Raw genomic sequence first — 16,201 nt, 5'->3', positions numbered from 1 at the left:
CTTTTGACTAAATTTACCTATATATTTATTTAACATTTAACATTTTTGTTTCATGTTTTTTTTTTTTTATAAGTAGGTACCTACTCAGTAAATACTCTTTTACTAATTTTCATTATCATACATACACAAAAAAAAAAAAAAAACAATCACCGATGCCGAGGGCACTTCGGTATTCCATAAATCAAGGCGACCACTGCCGTCGACAGAAGCGAACAAGGCGGGATGAATTGGAGACCATAACATAATTTGAATTTTCTTCAAATGAATATAATGGTTTAGTGTCCTACAAGTAAATACAAAAAATGTAATACATATTGGTCGTTATAGTAGATATTAAATTTCACCTTAAGACTCCATAACTTAATTGTCCAATCAATGAACGATGTAAGAAACAAATCATCAAAATCTGTTGTAGATTGATTTGGATGAGTTGATATTCCCGTCACTGGACCCAAATGTTTCTCATAGACTTCAGACACACCCGAACGTATTCCATGTCGATAAGCTTGAGTAGAAACAACAATTTATTTATAAGCAAATGGAAAATCACAACAAACTTTTACCATAATAAACATTGCCATCTTCACTACCCATAACCAGATTGTTAATCTCATTCGATGGAAAGGACATGCAACTGATAGCAATTGGGTTCGATTGCCGTGGCTGCAATTCCAGTGTATCTTGCGGCATCGACAACATATCCAAACTCCATGAGCAAAGCTTGCCATCGGCTGAGATCGATAACACATTGTCTGCATTCTGTGTGCCAACCATTTGCAAACAATACACTGGATGCGTATGTGCAGTTGCACTTAGAGGTGTCCTCTGGTCCTCTGGATGGGTGTGCGCTTTTCCACTCGATTATTCCATAATACAATATGACCGGAATACGTTCCACCGAGTATAAGGTTTTGATTGAATTTAGCAAAGCATGTTGACATAACGGCACTTTAACAATGGAATATATCTTCGGGTGTTTGTTTTTTATATTTTGTGTTCCAGACCATTACAACACCATCTGGTTCATTGTGACTCTCCTTAAAAAAGTTAGTGGGTTTTAGATAGAATCGTAGAAAAAAATACAAATGCAAACCTCATTATTGTGATATGAAACAACAACCAGTTCAGGAAAATGTGTTGACCAATCCATTGAAGTGATGCATCGATTCTTAGACCATCGGTCTTCGTGGAAATCTCGATTCAATGACAACCTAGCATGTGTCCTCTCATCGTTTGACTCCTATCACCACCTCCAATGTATTCGGTGTAGATGTCGACATTCTCAGATAGAGCCCTTTCGATGACACGTCCAGCGGGTAAAACAAACCTTTGAAAGTCCGCCGACAAGATGATCATCTGTTTTTGTTCTTCCGATAGTTCCTTAAGTGAAAGCACAAATGTTAAATTAATGTAAAGAGAGGAGAGAAAAAATTCACTTACTTTATTTTTCTCTTCAGGTTCTTTTTTGTATTCAAGTGGTGTTATGGCTGATGAAACTTCCTTCATAGTGGGCAAACCATGTGGTAGAATTCCTGGTGGTAGTTTGGAATGGAAACCATTGTCGATGTGTGGCAGCGATCTCTGTTCGTCATCTCCTTGGGCATCATAAGTAAGCATGGGTAAAACAGGAACAATTCTACGATTTTTTTTGTTTGTTTTTTTTTTTCTCTCATTTTGTTTAGAGCTTTGTTTTATTAAATTTTAATTTTTTAAATAAAAAAGCAAAAGCAAACTTTTTGACAGACAGTTGTCAAAGTTAATGTTCAGTGCTGCCAAACTTTAACACGGATTCCAAAAATCTCGATGTCGTTTTTTTGCACAAAATCTATATAGATAAACAAAAAAACACACCTAATAATATAATAATAATATATATAACATTCCATTGATTTTTGGGATACCTATTAATAATAATTTTAAAATTATATCATTTTTGTACCACACCCAGGAATAGAATTTCGTGATTTTTCAATCACCTAAGCAGTGGGTTTGTAGGAAAGAGGGATGAGGAATGAAGGGGGAAGATGCTCACGAAGGGAACTGAATTTTCTTAGGGCAGTAAAGTTCCATTGCTAAATTTTTCCTCTTTTTGACGTTTGTTCCTAGAAAATTTAAAAATGGAACGTGATTGGGCAAAACAGTGTGTAGCCACCGCATGTGATTTTTCAATTGGTTAAAAAATCACTGTGTAGCCAGGCACTAAGGCTATCTAGAAGTGTTAAGAAGAAGCCTTGTAAATATCAGTTAAAGAAGACCTTTATAAGACCTGTTTGAAACGTTCTAAAGAAGCCTTTTATTTTCAAGTGACATAAGGCCTCTATAAGACCTGTTCCAAGAGGTTCTTGTCAGTATGCAAAGTTTTTATCCTGCACACGGAGAAAAAATAAGGTATGAACCACCTTATTTCTGGTAAATTTAACTTTAATGTAGAGTTTAAATAGGGATGACTCCCAAATAAAATGGAATTTACCTTACTTTTCTAGTAAATTTATAGCTTATGATTAACTTTACAGTAAAGCCTTTTTTTGTATGAATTTCTAATAGAAATTACTAGAAAGTTAGGTACATATTTTACCTTACTATAAGGCTGAAAATACTGATTTTTAAAGTAAATTGAACTTCTTTATGGAAGGTATATAATAATTTAGTTACAGATTGGATCAAATAAAGTCAATTTCATTTTAATTGATGACATTTTTCTAAATAAAATTGTATGCATTTATCTTACAAAAATTAAAATAAAAAAGGTAATTTTTGTAATTATTGAAAAGCATAACTAGGTAACACGAACTTAATCCTCAAAGCTATTTAGAAGTAAGTAACGTATGACCCTGTTATGTTTTTCAATAATTACATAAATTACCTAGTTTATTATAATTTTTGTAAGATGCAAACAAACAATTTTATTTAGGAAAATATCATCAATAAAAATGAAATTGACTTTATTTGATCCAATTTTTTTCCAATTCTTCATGAATTAATTAGATTGAATGATGTTAATGCATATGGATACTCCTATATAATTCTAACACATGAAAAAAATTTGCTATCCGTAATTACGGAGCCAATAATAACGCATAAAAGAACACAAAAAGTAATGAAAACATTTCACTTATAAAAGAAAAACACAAATGGGAAAAGAAATTTTTACATTTTATTTCTTTATTAATTATTCCGCACCCGGACACCTGAAAGGCTTGGCCACACCGGAGGGTATGCGGTAGAGGTACGGGTAGCGGTAACGATATTTGTATGAAAAAAATTCCACATCTGAACGTTGATATGTCAGTTTGGAATTTTTTTCATACAAGTACCGTTACCTCTACCCGTACCGCTACCGCATACCCTCCGGTGTGGCCAAGCCTGAAAGCTTTGACAAAAAAAAAAATATCCAAAACAAATGGAAAACAAAATGGCAGACTTTTCAATGACAGCAATTAAGATATGGGGAAAATTCCTAGAATTATGTAATATTATGACCTTAGTGTAAAGTAAAACTTATTCATAGAATAAGAATAGTTAAATATGTAAAATATGTTTTACTAGAATCTTAAAGTGAAAAGAGTCGTACACTTTTTTGGATGAAGGTTTATTTTACTCTACGTAAAGAAAATATTGCTACTCGTAAGGTATATACTACTTTATTTTGTTCACCATAATTGTCTTGTAAAAATTACTTTACGGAGCCAAGAAATGTTCAATACGTAAGGTAAATTTTACTTAAAATCTAGGGCTCTTTACTTTAATTTCCTTACTAGTCATCCCAACTAACATTTTTGCTTACGGGTTGCAAGTCTAAAGGGCTATTCGCACCTATAAGGCTGGTATACTACCCACGGTAAAAAAATTATCAGTAAACGCTGATATTTAGACTTCTAAAAAACTTTTTAGGAGTATCTTATAGTGGGATTATAGGTGTGATGAGAAAATTATCTATAAGCACACTATAACGATGTCGAGAAGCATTTAATCCTATAGGAATCCACGACAGAGGTCATTAAAAGCTTCTTATCATCATAACAATTTTATTCTTATAAAGCTTTACAGGTGTACAAAATGTAGCATCTGGAATTGTTTATAGAAGGCATGATACTCAGCTTCTCGATTGTTCTATAAAGGACGCCAAAGAACGGGTTGTAACTTTACCTTTTCAAGTACAATATTGAAATAGCTACATTTTGATTCATGAAAACAAATTAAAAAAATAAATACTTTCATAAAAATATACATGTAAAAGTCTACGTGTTTTTAATAATCGCTACATGTTTTTCAATTGACTGCGAACATCGAGCATTTTTAGTGGGTTTGTTCTTTTGCATGACCGCAATCTCTGGATTCTTCTGTCCCGATTGTTCTACTCCCAAGAGAGCTTTAACAGCACCATTTTCCTCAGCTACTTAATGCGTTGTTTGTACTTGAGGAAATCTTGAACTGTTTTTGCCGAGCGACCAGTTGCATTGGTTTTCAATTCGTAATAAATACCAGACGGTTCTGTCTGATACAGATGTGGGGTTCCGTCGGAGTCAAAACCCATAATCTGGGCAGGTAATGTGAAAGGGAAGGCGTCCTTTGCTCTGTGTTTATTTTTGTTTCAATTAATAATGTATAAATCTTTTGTGATATTTGTCTATGGATCAGCTCATCTGTCATCTGTGAAACATTTTTTTAGCTATGTACATTTTGTTTTGTTCATTTTATTTCTATAAAAACAATTTAGTGATCATTTTTGCTATAAAAATTAAATTATTTATTTCAAAAATAGGTACTTATCAACATTCAACAAAATGTCCAACAACATGCACGACATTCGGCGAACAAGAAAATCTTCCAAAATTTACTCAACAAGTTACAACACGTTTGAGTGAAGTTATTTTGTTCTTTTCAACAATAGAAAATTCTATTTTAAATTCCTTTCATTTGTGAACATTGTAGAATATCTTGGCAACTTAAGCATTAAAAGCAAAAAAAAAACGTAAAATCAAAGGAATGCAAGAGAGAAATTCCATATGCCGAACACCTCCAAGAGCTGTGAGAAGAACTGGCCAAGGACCCAATTTGTTTTGGGTGCTACGAAGAGAATGTATCTTGATCTATACTAGAATTTCTCTTTAATACTTGTTTATAATCTCGGTTAGACTGAAAATAAAGATCAATTCGATTTAAAAGCAGCTTCCAAAAGGGTCGACAAAGAAGGCAAATATTGAAAAGAACTTCCCATGATGATTAATTGATGATTACACTGGTCAACAAGGTTTTTGTTACAGACACCAAGATATACTTTTCTATAGGTTTTTTGGGTGCTGAGCTCGAATCCGAAGTCAGAACAATTCTACCACATCACGTTTTTGAGATAATCCCGCTAGAAAATCGAAAATGCCACTTTTTTACCAGTTTTCGAGATTTTTTCTTGGCTTTTGGTTATTTGTTTTAAATAAATTTGTAACGGTTTCTAATAGAACTAAATCTTGTCTTTCTAAATCCGTTTAAATCTTTTAAAAATCTCTTATCTTCTTTGAGAAATCTGAAATTGAAATCAACGTGTTTGGTATATCTCATATTTATTTGCTTTTAATAGTAAATCTCGAAATGTTCTTTGCCAATCGCTTTCAAATTTTGACACAACGTTTCATTTACATTCCAGTAAGTTCTTATCTTGTTTTTAACAAGAAAAAAATTTATTTTTTTCACACTAGTAATTATTTAGTATAAGTATCTGACACGGTCACGCTTTGATGTATCTCACTGCGATTCACCACCTTCGCAAGTATAAAAACTTGCAAGATTCTAAATGGAACGTTGTGTCAAAATTTGAAAGCGATTGGCAAAGAACATTTCGAGATTTACTATTAAAAGCAAATAAATATGAGATATACCAAACACGTTGATTTCAATTTCAGATTTCTCAAAGAAGATAAGAGATTTTTAAAAGATTTAAACGGATTTAGAAAGACAAGATTTAGTTCTATTAGAAACCGTTACAAATTTATTTAAAACAAATAACCAAAAGCTAAGAAAAAATCTCGAAAACTGGTAAAAAAGCGGCATTTTCGATTTTCTAACGGGATTATCTCAAAAACGTGATGTGATAGAATTTTTTTGACTTCGGATTTGAGCTCAGCACACCAAAATCCTATAGAAAAGTATACCTTGGTTTCTGTAACAAAAAAAAAGTTTAATTTTGGACTCGAATTCCGATTTAAATGTAAATCCATCTAACTAAAATTAATAATTTTGTTTAATAAATTCATTTACAGGTATGGTCAGAGGAGAGGAAAGTTCTTCAACCGAAGTTAAATGCCTTAGTTGAAATTCGACTGATGATAAGACTTCTATGATCAAATAGCCCACCTGTTGGAAACGTCAAAAAAAATTATCATTTGAACGATTTGATTGTCGCAAGTCCAGAACACTCATTGCTTAGAGAAATCATCTAGATGCTTAACTCGCTTCAAAATTCTTCAAAGCAGTTGACAACGATGTCCAAGTACAAGGGATTGGGTTCGATTCCCAGCTTAAGTGTGGTATGTAACTTAGTTATTGACTAGTTAATTTTTATTTTCGGGTCAGGAAATTTATTCAATTCAAAGTTTATTGAGACTTTCATTTAAATACATTTTTTTTAAAGTAATAATACTAAGACTAGGTTCATTGCTGACTTGGACTAATCTAGCTTATGCATAAATATTCATAAAATGATTTAGATATCCTGTGTACAAAGTAATAGATAACTTTACTAGTTAGTAACATATACAGGGTGTCCCAAAAATAATGGATCAAACGAAATATGCTGATAGGCCAACTTAAGGGCTCTCAGATTTTGGTAACTTGTTCATCCCAAATCCTTACGGTTTTTGATTTAATGCAGTTTTTGTGAAATTTTGAAAAATCCCGACTTTGCAACAGTATTTTGCTTCCTCCGCTCATAGTTGATTTTTGTTTTTTACAATTCTTTCACTAAAACATTGTTTAATAATAAGAAATAATTAATTAATTAAAATACTTTTTATTTCATACGCCATTTTGCTGCAAATTAACTAACAGTTTAATGTTTTATAAAAACTCAATTTCTTACATTTATTTCAGAGTAACACCCTGAAAAAAATTTATATCGTGTGACACTGGTTTATTATTTTGAAAACTTGCCGTGTTATTGCAGTTTTCAAAAATGTATTCAAGTTTTCAAAGTTGAAGTTAGAACAAAAGATATTACAATTTAAAAGCAACAAAACAGGGCTTTTCAGAGAATAATTACAAAGAAAAATAAACACATTTTCTCGACTGTTGTTTGTTTATTTCTTTTTGAATAAAATCCTCGATTTTTGTTTGTTATTTTGCTCTGAAAACCTCTGTGTTTTTGCATTCAAATTGTAATATCTTTCGTTCTAAATTCAACTTTGGAAATTTTTATACATTTTTGAAAACTGCAATAACAAGGCAAGTTTTCAAAATAGTAAACCAGTGTCACACCATATAAATTTTTTTCACGGTGTTGCTCTGAAATAAAAGTAAGTAATTGAGTTTTTATAAAACATTAAACTGTTAATTAATTTGCAGCAAAATGGCGTATGAAATAAAAAGTATTTTAATTAATTAATTATTTCTTATTATTAAACAATGTTTTAGTGAAAGAATTGTAAAAAAACAAAAATCAATTATGAGCGGAGGAAGCAAAATACTGTTGCAAAGTCGGGATTTTTCAAAATTTCACAAAAACTGCATTAAATCAAAAACCGTAAGGATTTGGGATGAACAAGTTACCAAAATCTGAGAGCCCTTAAGTTGGCCTATCAGCATATTTCGTTTGATCCATTACTTTTGGGACACCCTGTATATTTAAGTGTTGTTCAAGGCACTTTTCAGAGTGTACATATTGTGATAAGGTAACTACTTAAAACTAGATAAAAACAAAAATAACAAGAGTCAAAAAGGACACAAATGTCCCCCAATTAACACGAGGAGATTTTTTATTTTTCTAGTTTTACATTTGAACACTTCAAATGTAAATTAGCTGGAACGAAAAATGTATTTTCATCATTTCATTACTTTTTAAAATGATAATCAAAAAGACGATAATCGTCTCACATTTTGAATCTTTAAAGCTATATTTGAAATCATGCCTATTGAATAGTTTATATAAAATAAAAGTTTTATTCTAAAGCCTGGTACGCAGCTCGCGCTAAATTTTAGCTCCCATACAAATTAACGAAACATTTTATATCAGCTAAAATGGATCCCATACAAATGATCGATAACTTGTATGGGAATTTTATCTCGGTTAAAATTTAGCGCGAACAGCGTGACTTAAGTGACCTAGTAGTCGTTCACTTATCTTGTCAGATTCAGTTTTACTCTTCAAATTTAAATTGAGCAAGCACTACCAAATCCGACTGATGTGCCGTAGCTGTTTTTTTTTTTACCATAACTAAGTAGGATACCCCAATATCAACATTGAACTGAAATTGAGGATTTCAAAGTGATTGCTTAGAGAGACCTTGTCTCACCGCATCTTTACTTGACAAACTCCAAACTGCTCTTAATACCTTCACTCTAATCAGTTATGAGCAGTACTGATTGTATGTTACACCCCAATAAGATTAAATTTTTAACCAGTTTTTAACCATTGTATAACATACGAAGTCTGTCGATTCCAAAAACTTCAACATTTACAAGGGGACTTTTGTTCCTTTCAATTTGTTCCTTACGCAAACCAAATAATTAACCAACCCAATGGAATAGAAATAAAGTAATCTTTTTTCCGAAACCCAAGGACCAAATAAAAATGCATATAGCATTGAAAGCCCCACCTTAAAAAAATAGCTAAGGTTTTGAAATGCCTAACTTAACTAATCCAAGCTCATTTATTTGCTGAATTTTATTTATTTAATTAAAAACAGCACTTCATTTGATTTCAGTAGGTACTTTGAGCATGTCTCTAGTTTCTAAATTGTTATCGATTAGTCATTTCAAGGTCGGGAATACAAAAATTGAGCGATATACAAACATTTAACCCTCTACTGCATGAATTAATATTAGCGGACGAAAAAATTAAAAAATGCTTTACATGGGTTCTTTGGGTTGTTTAAAAACGGGTTTCATTAAAAAAATTTGTTTAAATTAATTTGTTTAAAAAATTTGTTTATAAGCCAAATTTGGCTTCGTATGCATTAAGGGGTAAGAAATTTTACTAATTTTTTTACTCAGATTATGTAAAGAATACAATTAAAAATATCAAAAGATAAATATTTATCATTTAAAAACAAAATAAAGTAAAATAAATACATTGCATTACAAAAGGTTAAGAATTAATTCAAATTTGGCTCATTTTAAGACATGGAACCGAGAAAAGCAGTTTGTTTTTGTCCGTTATACAGGGTGTCCCAAAAGTAATGGATCAAACAGAATATGCTGATAGGCCAACCTTAGGGCTCTCAGAATTTGGTAACTTGTTCATCCCAAATCCTTACGGTTTTCGATTTAATGCAGTTTTTCTGAAATTTCGAAAAATCCCGACTTTGCAACAGTATTTTGCTTCCTCCGCTCATAATTGATTTTTGATTTTTACAACTCTTTCACTAACACATTGCCTAATAATAAGAAATAATTAATTAATCAAAATATTTTTTATTTCATACGCCATTTTGCTGCAAATTAATTAACAGTTCCATATTTTATAAAAACTCAATTTCTTATTTTTATTTCAAAGCAAAACCCTGAAAAAAATTTGTATAGTGTGACTCTGGTTTATTATTTTGAAAACTTGCCGTGTTATTGCAGTTTTCAAAAATGTGTAAAACTTTCCAAAGTTGAAGTTAGAACTAAAGATATTACAATTTAAAAGCAACAAAACAGGGCTTTTTAGAGCAAAATAACAAACAAAAATAAACACATTTTTTCGACTGTTGTTTGTTTATTTCTTTTTGAATAAAAGCTTCGATTTTTGTTTGTTATTTTGCTCTGAAAACCTCTGTTTTTTTGTATTCGAATTGTAATATCTTTCGTTCTAATTTCAACTTTGGAAACTTTTATACGTTTTTGAAAACTGCAATAACACAGCATGTTTTCAAAATAATAAACCAGTGTCACACCATACAAATTTTTTTCAGGGTGTTGCTCTGAAATAAAAATAAGAAATTGAGTTTTTATAAAATATGGAACTGTTAATTAATTTGCAGCAAAATGGCGTATGAAATAAAAAATATTTTGATTAATTAATTATTTCTTATTATTAGGCAATGTGTTAGTGAAAGAGTTGTAAAAATCAAAAATCAATTATGAGCGGAGGAAGCAAAATACTGTTGCAAAGTCGGGATTTTTCGAGATTTCACAAAAACTGCATTATATCGAAAACCGTTAGGATTTTGGATTAACAAGTTACCAAATTCTGAGAGCCCTAAGGTTGGCCCATCAGCATATTTCGTTTGATCCATTACTTTTGGGACACCCTGTATATATTTTGTCTGGCTCACATTCTTTCGACTGCCGAATTAAGTCTTGCTCCAACATTTTCCCAGATCTTACAAAAACTAAAAAGTAATAAAATTATTGAAAAATATTATAGGTGAGCCCCCTTCCCCCTAAAATTTTTGTGGTTACGCCGCTGGAAATGGGGTAAACATGAGAAAAATGTCTCTTAAAGCGAAGGGGCTCCATTTCTGAAGTAAAACATACTTCCAAGCTAAATAACAATGTAAAGAAACAAAATTTTCCAATAAAAAAATTTAACAAATTGTGTAGATTTACAACCCCTCAATGCATACGAAGCCAAATATGGCTTCCGTACTTTTTACCCTCCCAAGACCAGTCCAATAATTTTTTTTCAAAAAAATATGGTTCACAGCATACACAATTAGACAATCGATCAAAAAAAATTTTTTTATTCCACTTTACTTTCCAAACAAACGCAGTAATTAGCACTTAAAGTATGAATATATTCTACACATTCGATTTCAATGCACACGACTGATCGACTCACCTGTGATCATAAAATACACCTTTATTTTGTGTCGGACACACGAAATAACTATCTCTATGGGTTCTCAGAAACACAAAGAAGAGGATTGTAATTAATCTTTACCATTTTTTTGTGACAGAGAAGAGAAAAGTGCATACAAACAGGCAAAACCATATTTGGCTTCGTATGCAGTAGAGGGTTAAAACTGACACCCGCAGCGGCATTGTTTGTAACGTCATACCCTACTATTTGTTAATAAAAAAAATAAATTGAATTATTAAGCTGATGATACGAAACGAATTATCTTCACAAAACAAAAGCGCAGACACACTTCATTTACTATGCAGAGAACTTATTATGACACCTCAAGTTCCAGATTTTTAGTCACTTTTTACTAGTTTCGTGTTTCTGTTATGGTAAATCTAGCCATAAACATTTGGTGGTAGCACCTTTTCAATATGTTGTTGTTGTTTAAAGATTATACATAATCGAATTAACGGAAAACAGCAGCCTTAATGGAAGTATGGAAACATACGAAAAAAAAAACTTATGATTTTTATTTCATTTTTAATTATTTCATCAAACTAATAATTAACTGAAACTGAATGTCAACAAAAAAAAAATTTTTAAAATTGCATATTATGTATATCGTATTTAGGTATATGAAATAATAAATTGCCTTAAAAAATATGGCATCAATATCGGTAAAACAACGACTTCTTCAAGCAATTTCTAAGCATCTTGTAAATCTACACATCACCACCAACATCACCGTTGGCCAATTCTTCTTTATTATCGTTTTCATCTTCGGCAACATGATGACGTTGCGGTGTTCTTGATGCATCCAAGAAAGCAGCAGCTTCAACCTACAAAAACAAACAAATAAATATTATAATCAATATGCTTTGACTTTTTTTTTTAAACAAACCTGTTTGAGCCTTGCTTCTTCCCCCCGTTGCAGTGGCCGGTGCACTAATTGATCCAAATATATCATCTAATCCAACTGTTGATTTTGGTTGACTGTTATCTCCACACAAAAATTTAAAATCATTATTCAAAAATTATGAATTTTGAAAAATTAAAAAAAAAAACTTACCCAAAATATCAGGTATTAGAGCTGAACGCAAATCACCTGAATCAAATGATCCCAACAAATCAAAGCTAGCCTCTTTTGTCGATGCAATATCAGGCTGACTTTAAGATGTTGTTGGATTTTGAGTCATTGATTGGCTTCCTCCTCCGTAATTCAGCAAATCGATTGGTGGAGCTGGCAATGTGCTTGCATAAGGATGCTCTTTGCTATTCTCTGTAATGTCTGGCATTACCAAAGGTGCTTCTGTTTGTTGCTCAGATACTTCTGAAACCGGATTGGTTGTAGTTTCTATATGGGGTATGGGTGGTGCTGGCCTTGATCGTGGCGGCTGGTGTGGGCGATCGGGCACGGATCCCGCAGTTGGTTTGGTAACTACAAAAGAACGAACAATTTATTCGAGACTCGGGAATAATATATTTTTGTTTGATTACCAAAATTATCAACCATTTCTACATATTCCAATTATTATGAACTAAATAGATTGATTGGATTATGTTTTGGTTTAGCCGGTAACCAAGGTGGATTCTTTGACGGGCGGCTTTCATTGTCAGTAACGACAATCGAGAGAGACACAGTGACGTTAGATGGAACATGTTCCTGGTCAGTTAGCTCGTCCAAATCGTTGGTTGTGAATAAGGGTTTCCTGCGAAACTCTGAAGGTCTAATTGGATGTCTTTTGACAGCAAACACTTGAACAGCATCTTCGGGTTCATGAATAAGACCACTGTACATGAGAAGGGCACAAACCATTGTGGCTGCACTGCAGCCACCACTATCACTTGTCTGAATGATAATACTTTTTGGATATGCAGTCAAGAAACCATACATACATATCTTTAGCAACGGAAAACATTCCATGTAAATGCGGTGCTTTGGATTGAGGACATGTGTAGATGGAGCCGTCTCCGACTGTCCGGCGTACCGGTGGAGGTAGACGTAGACAGTTTCGATTGCCAAAATTGTAGACGCTTACTTTTGCTGGTGGATAACGACTTTCGATGGACAACCGGATGTCTTCAATGTTTGTTTTGTAGGCCGATTCGAAGCCTTCAGAGGGACATGGCATCATTAGAATACTTGATGTAATGTAACTTATCTCGATGTCAACTCGACAGGAGGTGTCCTTGAGATTCTTGAGAAAACTGCTAGCACCACCTCGGATTGAGGAGAAAAGACTTCCTGTTTGTGCGGCAGCTGCTGCTTTGGGTGGCTGTGGTAGATTTTGTCCTTGGTAGTTGTATTGTTGCATGTTGTTGGTGGCAGCAGCTGGTGGTGGTCTTGCTGGACGCTGCTGTTGATGTTGGGGAAAACTATCTGAGACATTGTTGTCTGAATAGGCCGATAGGTTGGGAGAATGTGTTGGCCTTCGTGGTGTAGGTCGTGAGGGAAGTGGAGAGAGCACAGGTGCATTTGTTGTTGCTGGACTGTTTTCCGGTGAACCACTTGGTGGTATTACTAATGGTTTTTCCCTTTTAATTAAACAAACATGTAAGTCATTTTTTGCTTTTCAGAAAAAATTACTTACCACCAATTCAATTGGTCTCTTTAATGACCAATTTTTCGTTTAAGATATCCCAGCCAAACGATCTAAAATTGTTGAAATGTTAAACCTATTTGAGGGGTTCACAGTTATTCACTATTTGATGACATCATGGAAACAATTAAATCCGGCATCTGATGGCTTTGTATAATTTCCGTTTGTAATTCGTAGCTTGGCTGAAACTTCAAATGGATGTTTTTGGAAACATAAACAATAAAGAACACATCCTTAAGCACAGATATCCAATTTGGGGTCTTTAACATAATTGTTCCAGGTGGCAACCATTTCTGGAGATCTATACATCGGGGTGGTCACGGTTGTGAGCTGTTTGTAAAAAAATAAATAAATTTAATATAAAGTTGGGAACCATGAAACTGACAAATGAAAATTAATATTCTTGGAAGATGAATTTAAAAAAATATTTTTATTTGAAATGAATACTCTAGACACTCGTTTTTCAGCCCCGGTTGAATCGAATTAAAAAATAAGTTTCTTTCGCTTCTTGAAAATTTAGAGTGCAATATCGGTTCAAGACTTTTGAATTATTGGATTAAAATCGTTTGAAGTCCAATGCAACTAAAAAAATCTTTTTTTCAGATACGTCTGGTCGTTGGATAGGAAACCAGCGGTGTGGGTGCTCTTATTGTGATCACCATGGCGTGTCTGAACGGCATACGATGCTAATAGAACTGGCGGGCAATAGATTTCATAAGACAATATGGCATTTTTTACTTGCAAGTAAAACAGACACAGAGTTATGTCTTGGATGAGTTATTCGGCAACATCCTCTGGATAAAATTTGCCTCTTAGGCGGAACTGTATCTTTTTTCTTTACATCTTGGTTCATTACCTTTTTATATAATTTTATCCATGTTAGGTTACCCCTCGAATCGGTATATTGCAATCGAAAGAAGCAAACTTCACGTAGGCCAATTGTCTTAACAACTTAATTGAAGAGCTGTTTGCCGCTGTTAGTCATCTGTATAACGAACTCCCCGAAACATAATAATTGTTTGTTCAGTATTGTTATTCACAGGGTGATAAAATAAGATAATTTTGATCAGATCAATAGGCGTTTTTCTTCTTAAGTTTAGAACAGAGCCTGAACTGACAAACAAATAATTAAGTTTCTTTTTTTCCTCTGAACGTTCAGAGCTTCAAATTGTATTTCTTTTTTCATTCCGAACATTTTAAGGAACATGGTCAGAGCGCGCTCAGCGAGATCAGAATAAAATGAATGAATGCAAAACCTTACAAAATATGAAAAGTAGTGGATGAGAGTAGTCGCTGCAGTACTGAATTTAACCAACATATTTTTTATTACATCTTGAAAGAGGCAGACTAACAAAACTGAAAAAGTTACATGAAAGACTTAAACTTGAATAAAATGGAAAACCTTTTTTTTTTGGTCTGAACTTTCTTTAAATTTTTATTTTTAACCATTAATTTTGTAAAATTGTTTTGCAGGCAACGGATGATTCGCAAAAAGACTACAAAAGCATCCCGAAACTATTCCAGCCAGATCGTTGTTTCATCAAAGAAACCTAAAATCCAATATTCGGCTGTTTTGTCGGAAAAGCGTTTTGGAAAACTACGCAATTGGAAAATATTCCACCCGAGCAATAATTGGAGTAAGAATAAAAATGCAATTTTCTTCCCCTATATAATATTCTTTCATTTTTGTATTAATTTACAGGATTAAACAATGAATGCTCAATGCATTTATCCAGGAGCAAGAAAAATCCGTTCGCAATGCCATTGCGCAGCTTATTGGTGTTTCGATTCATTATGAAAAGAAGGGATAATGGATCCAAGAGGTCTTGCAATTTGTATACAGCAATTGCAGTTCGGTTGATCGAAAACAAAGTGAATTGGGATCATCGATCTTTGCTCAATAACCGATGTAGCACCAGAACAATTTGTCGCTCTCATGAAATCTATTATGGTGATATTTTGACCGCTGCTTTAACTGCTACCAAAACCAGTGGAAATATGGCTACTCTTCTAACAATCAAAGTGGAGATGAATCTATCAGCAGTATGGAGAAAATCCAAAGGCAACTAAATGAACAACAGCGTAAGTAAATTGGTTATCTTTCTGCAAAATAAGGTTCCCAATCGTATAACTCTAAAAGAATCATCTTTGTTCAGTTCTATTCTTATTTTAATTGTTTTGTTTTTAGATACAATCTTTGAGATAAATGCTGCTAGCTGAATAAAATGCAAAATTCATTGGAGAAATTGCATCACTTCAACAAGAAAACGATAAGCTAGAAGGCGAAAAGAATTTTCTCAAATCGAAATTAGATCAAATGAAGGCTGAGTTCCATTTGGACATAATCAAAGCCCTGGAAGGTAAAAATGCTGAAATAAAACGTCTGCAGACTGTTAGTATGGGCCTTCGAACTAAGTGTGATGAAGGGCATAGAAAATGTGCTATTGCGGGTAAATTTGAAGTGTATTTGTTTATAAAAATAAAATATTGTATAAATAATTTCTCGTTTTTTATTTTATTCGGTTTTATTTTTTTCCTCCCTCCTGGTGAGTATTGAATAGCCCTATTATGCTTCCAATAAGAATTCTGTGGTAGGCTTATAGGATCGAATACCACTTTCGGC

At 32.9% G+C, this 16,201-nt stretch overlaps 1 long non-coding RNA gene and 2 pseudogenes across 3 annotated transcripts; 1 reads left to right on the top strand and 2 right to left on the bottom strand.

Annotated features, from left to right (window-relative positions):
• Positions 1 to 87: 87 nt before the first annotated feature.
• LOC129912759 (cytoplasmic dynein 1 intermediate chain-like) lies at positions 88 to 1,790 on the bottom strand (annotated as a pseudogene).
• Positions 1,791 to 3,901: 2,111 nt separating this feature from the next.
• LOC129912991 (uncharacterized) lies at positions 3,902 to 5,231 on the top strand. Of its 3 annotated transcripts, XR_008771954.1 has the most exons (4): positions 3,902 to 3,993; positions 4,048 to 4,545; positions 4,763 to 4,861; positions 4,933 to 5,230. It is a non-coding gene; the product is annotated as an uncharacterized LOC129912991 (long non-coding RNA). The 3 variants fall into 3 exon arrangements; XR_008771952.1 differs by lacking the exon at positions 3,902 to 3,993 and having other exon boundaries at positions 4,062 to 4,545; positions 4,933 to 5,231; XR_008771956.1 differs by lacking the exons at positions 3,902 to 3,993; positions 4,048 to 4,545 and adding an exon at positions 4,553 to 4,673.
• Positions 5,232 to 11,607: 6,376 nt separating this feature from the next.
• Positions 11,608 to 15,001, bottom strand: LOC129912979 (uncharacterized; annotated as a pseudogene).
• Positions 15,002 to 16,201: the final 1,200 nt, after the last annotated feature.

The sequence above is a fragment of the Episyrphus balteatus genome, chromosome 1, assembly GCF_945859705.1.
Source record: "Episyrphus balteatus chromosome 1, idEpiBalt1.1, whole genome shotgun sequence".
NCBI lineage: Eukaryota > Metazoa > Arthropoda > Insecta > Diptera > Syrphidae > Episyrphus > Episyrphus balteatus.
The sequence above is the reverse complement of the archived record's forward strand: the minus strand, read 5'-3'. Positions and strand labels throughout refer to the sequence as shown.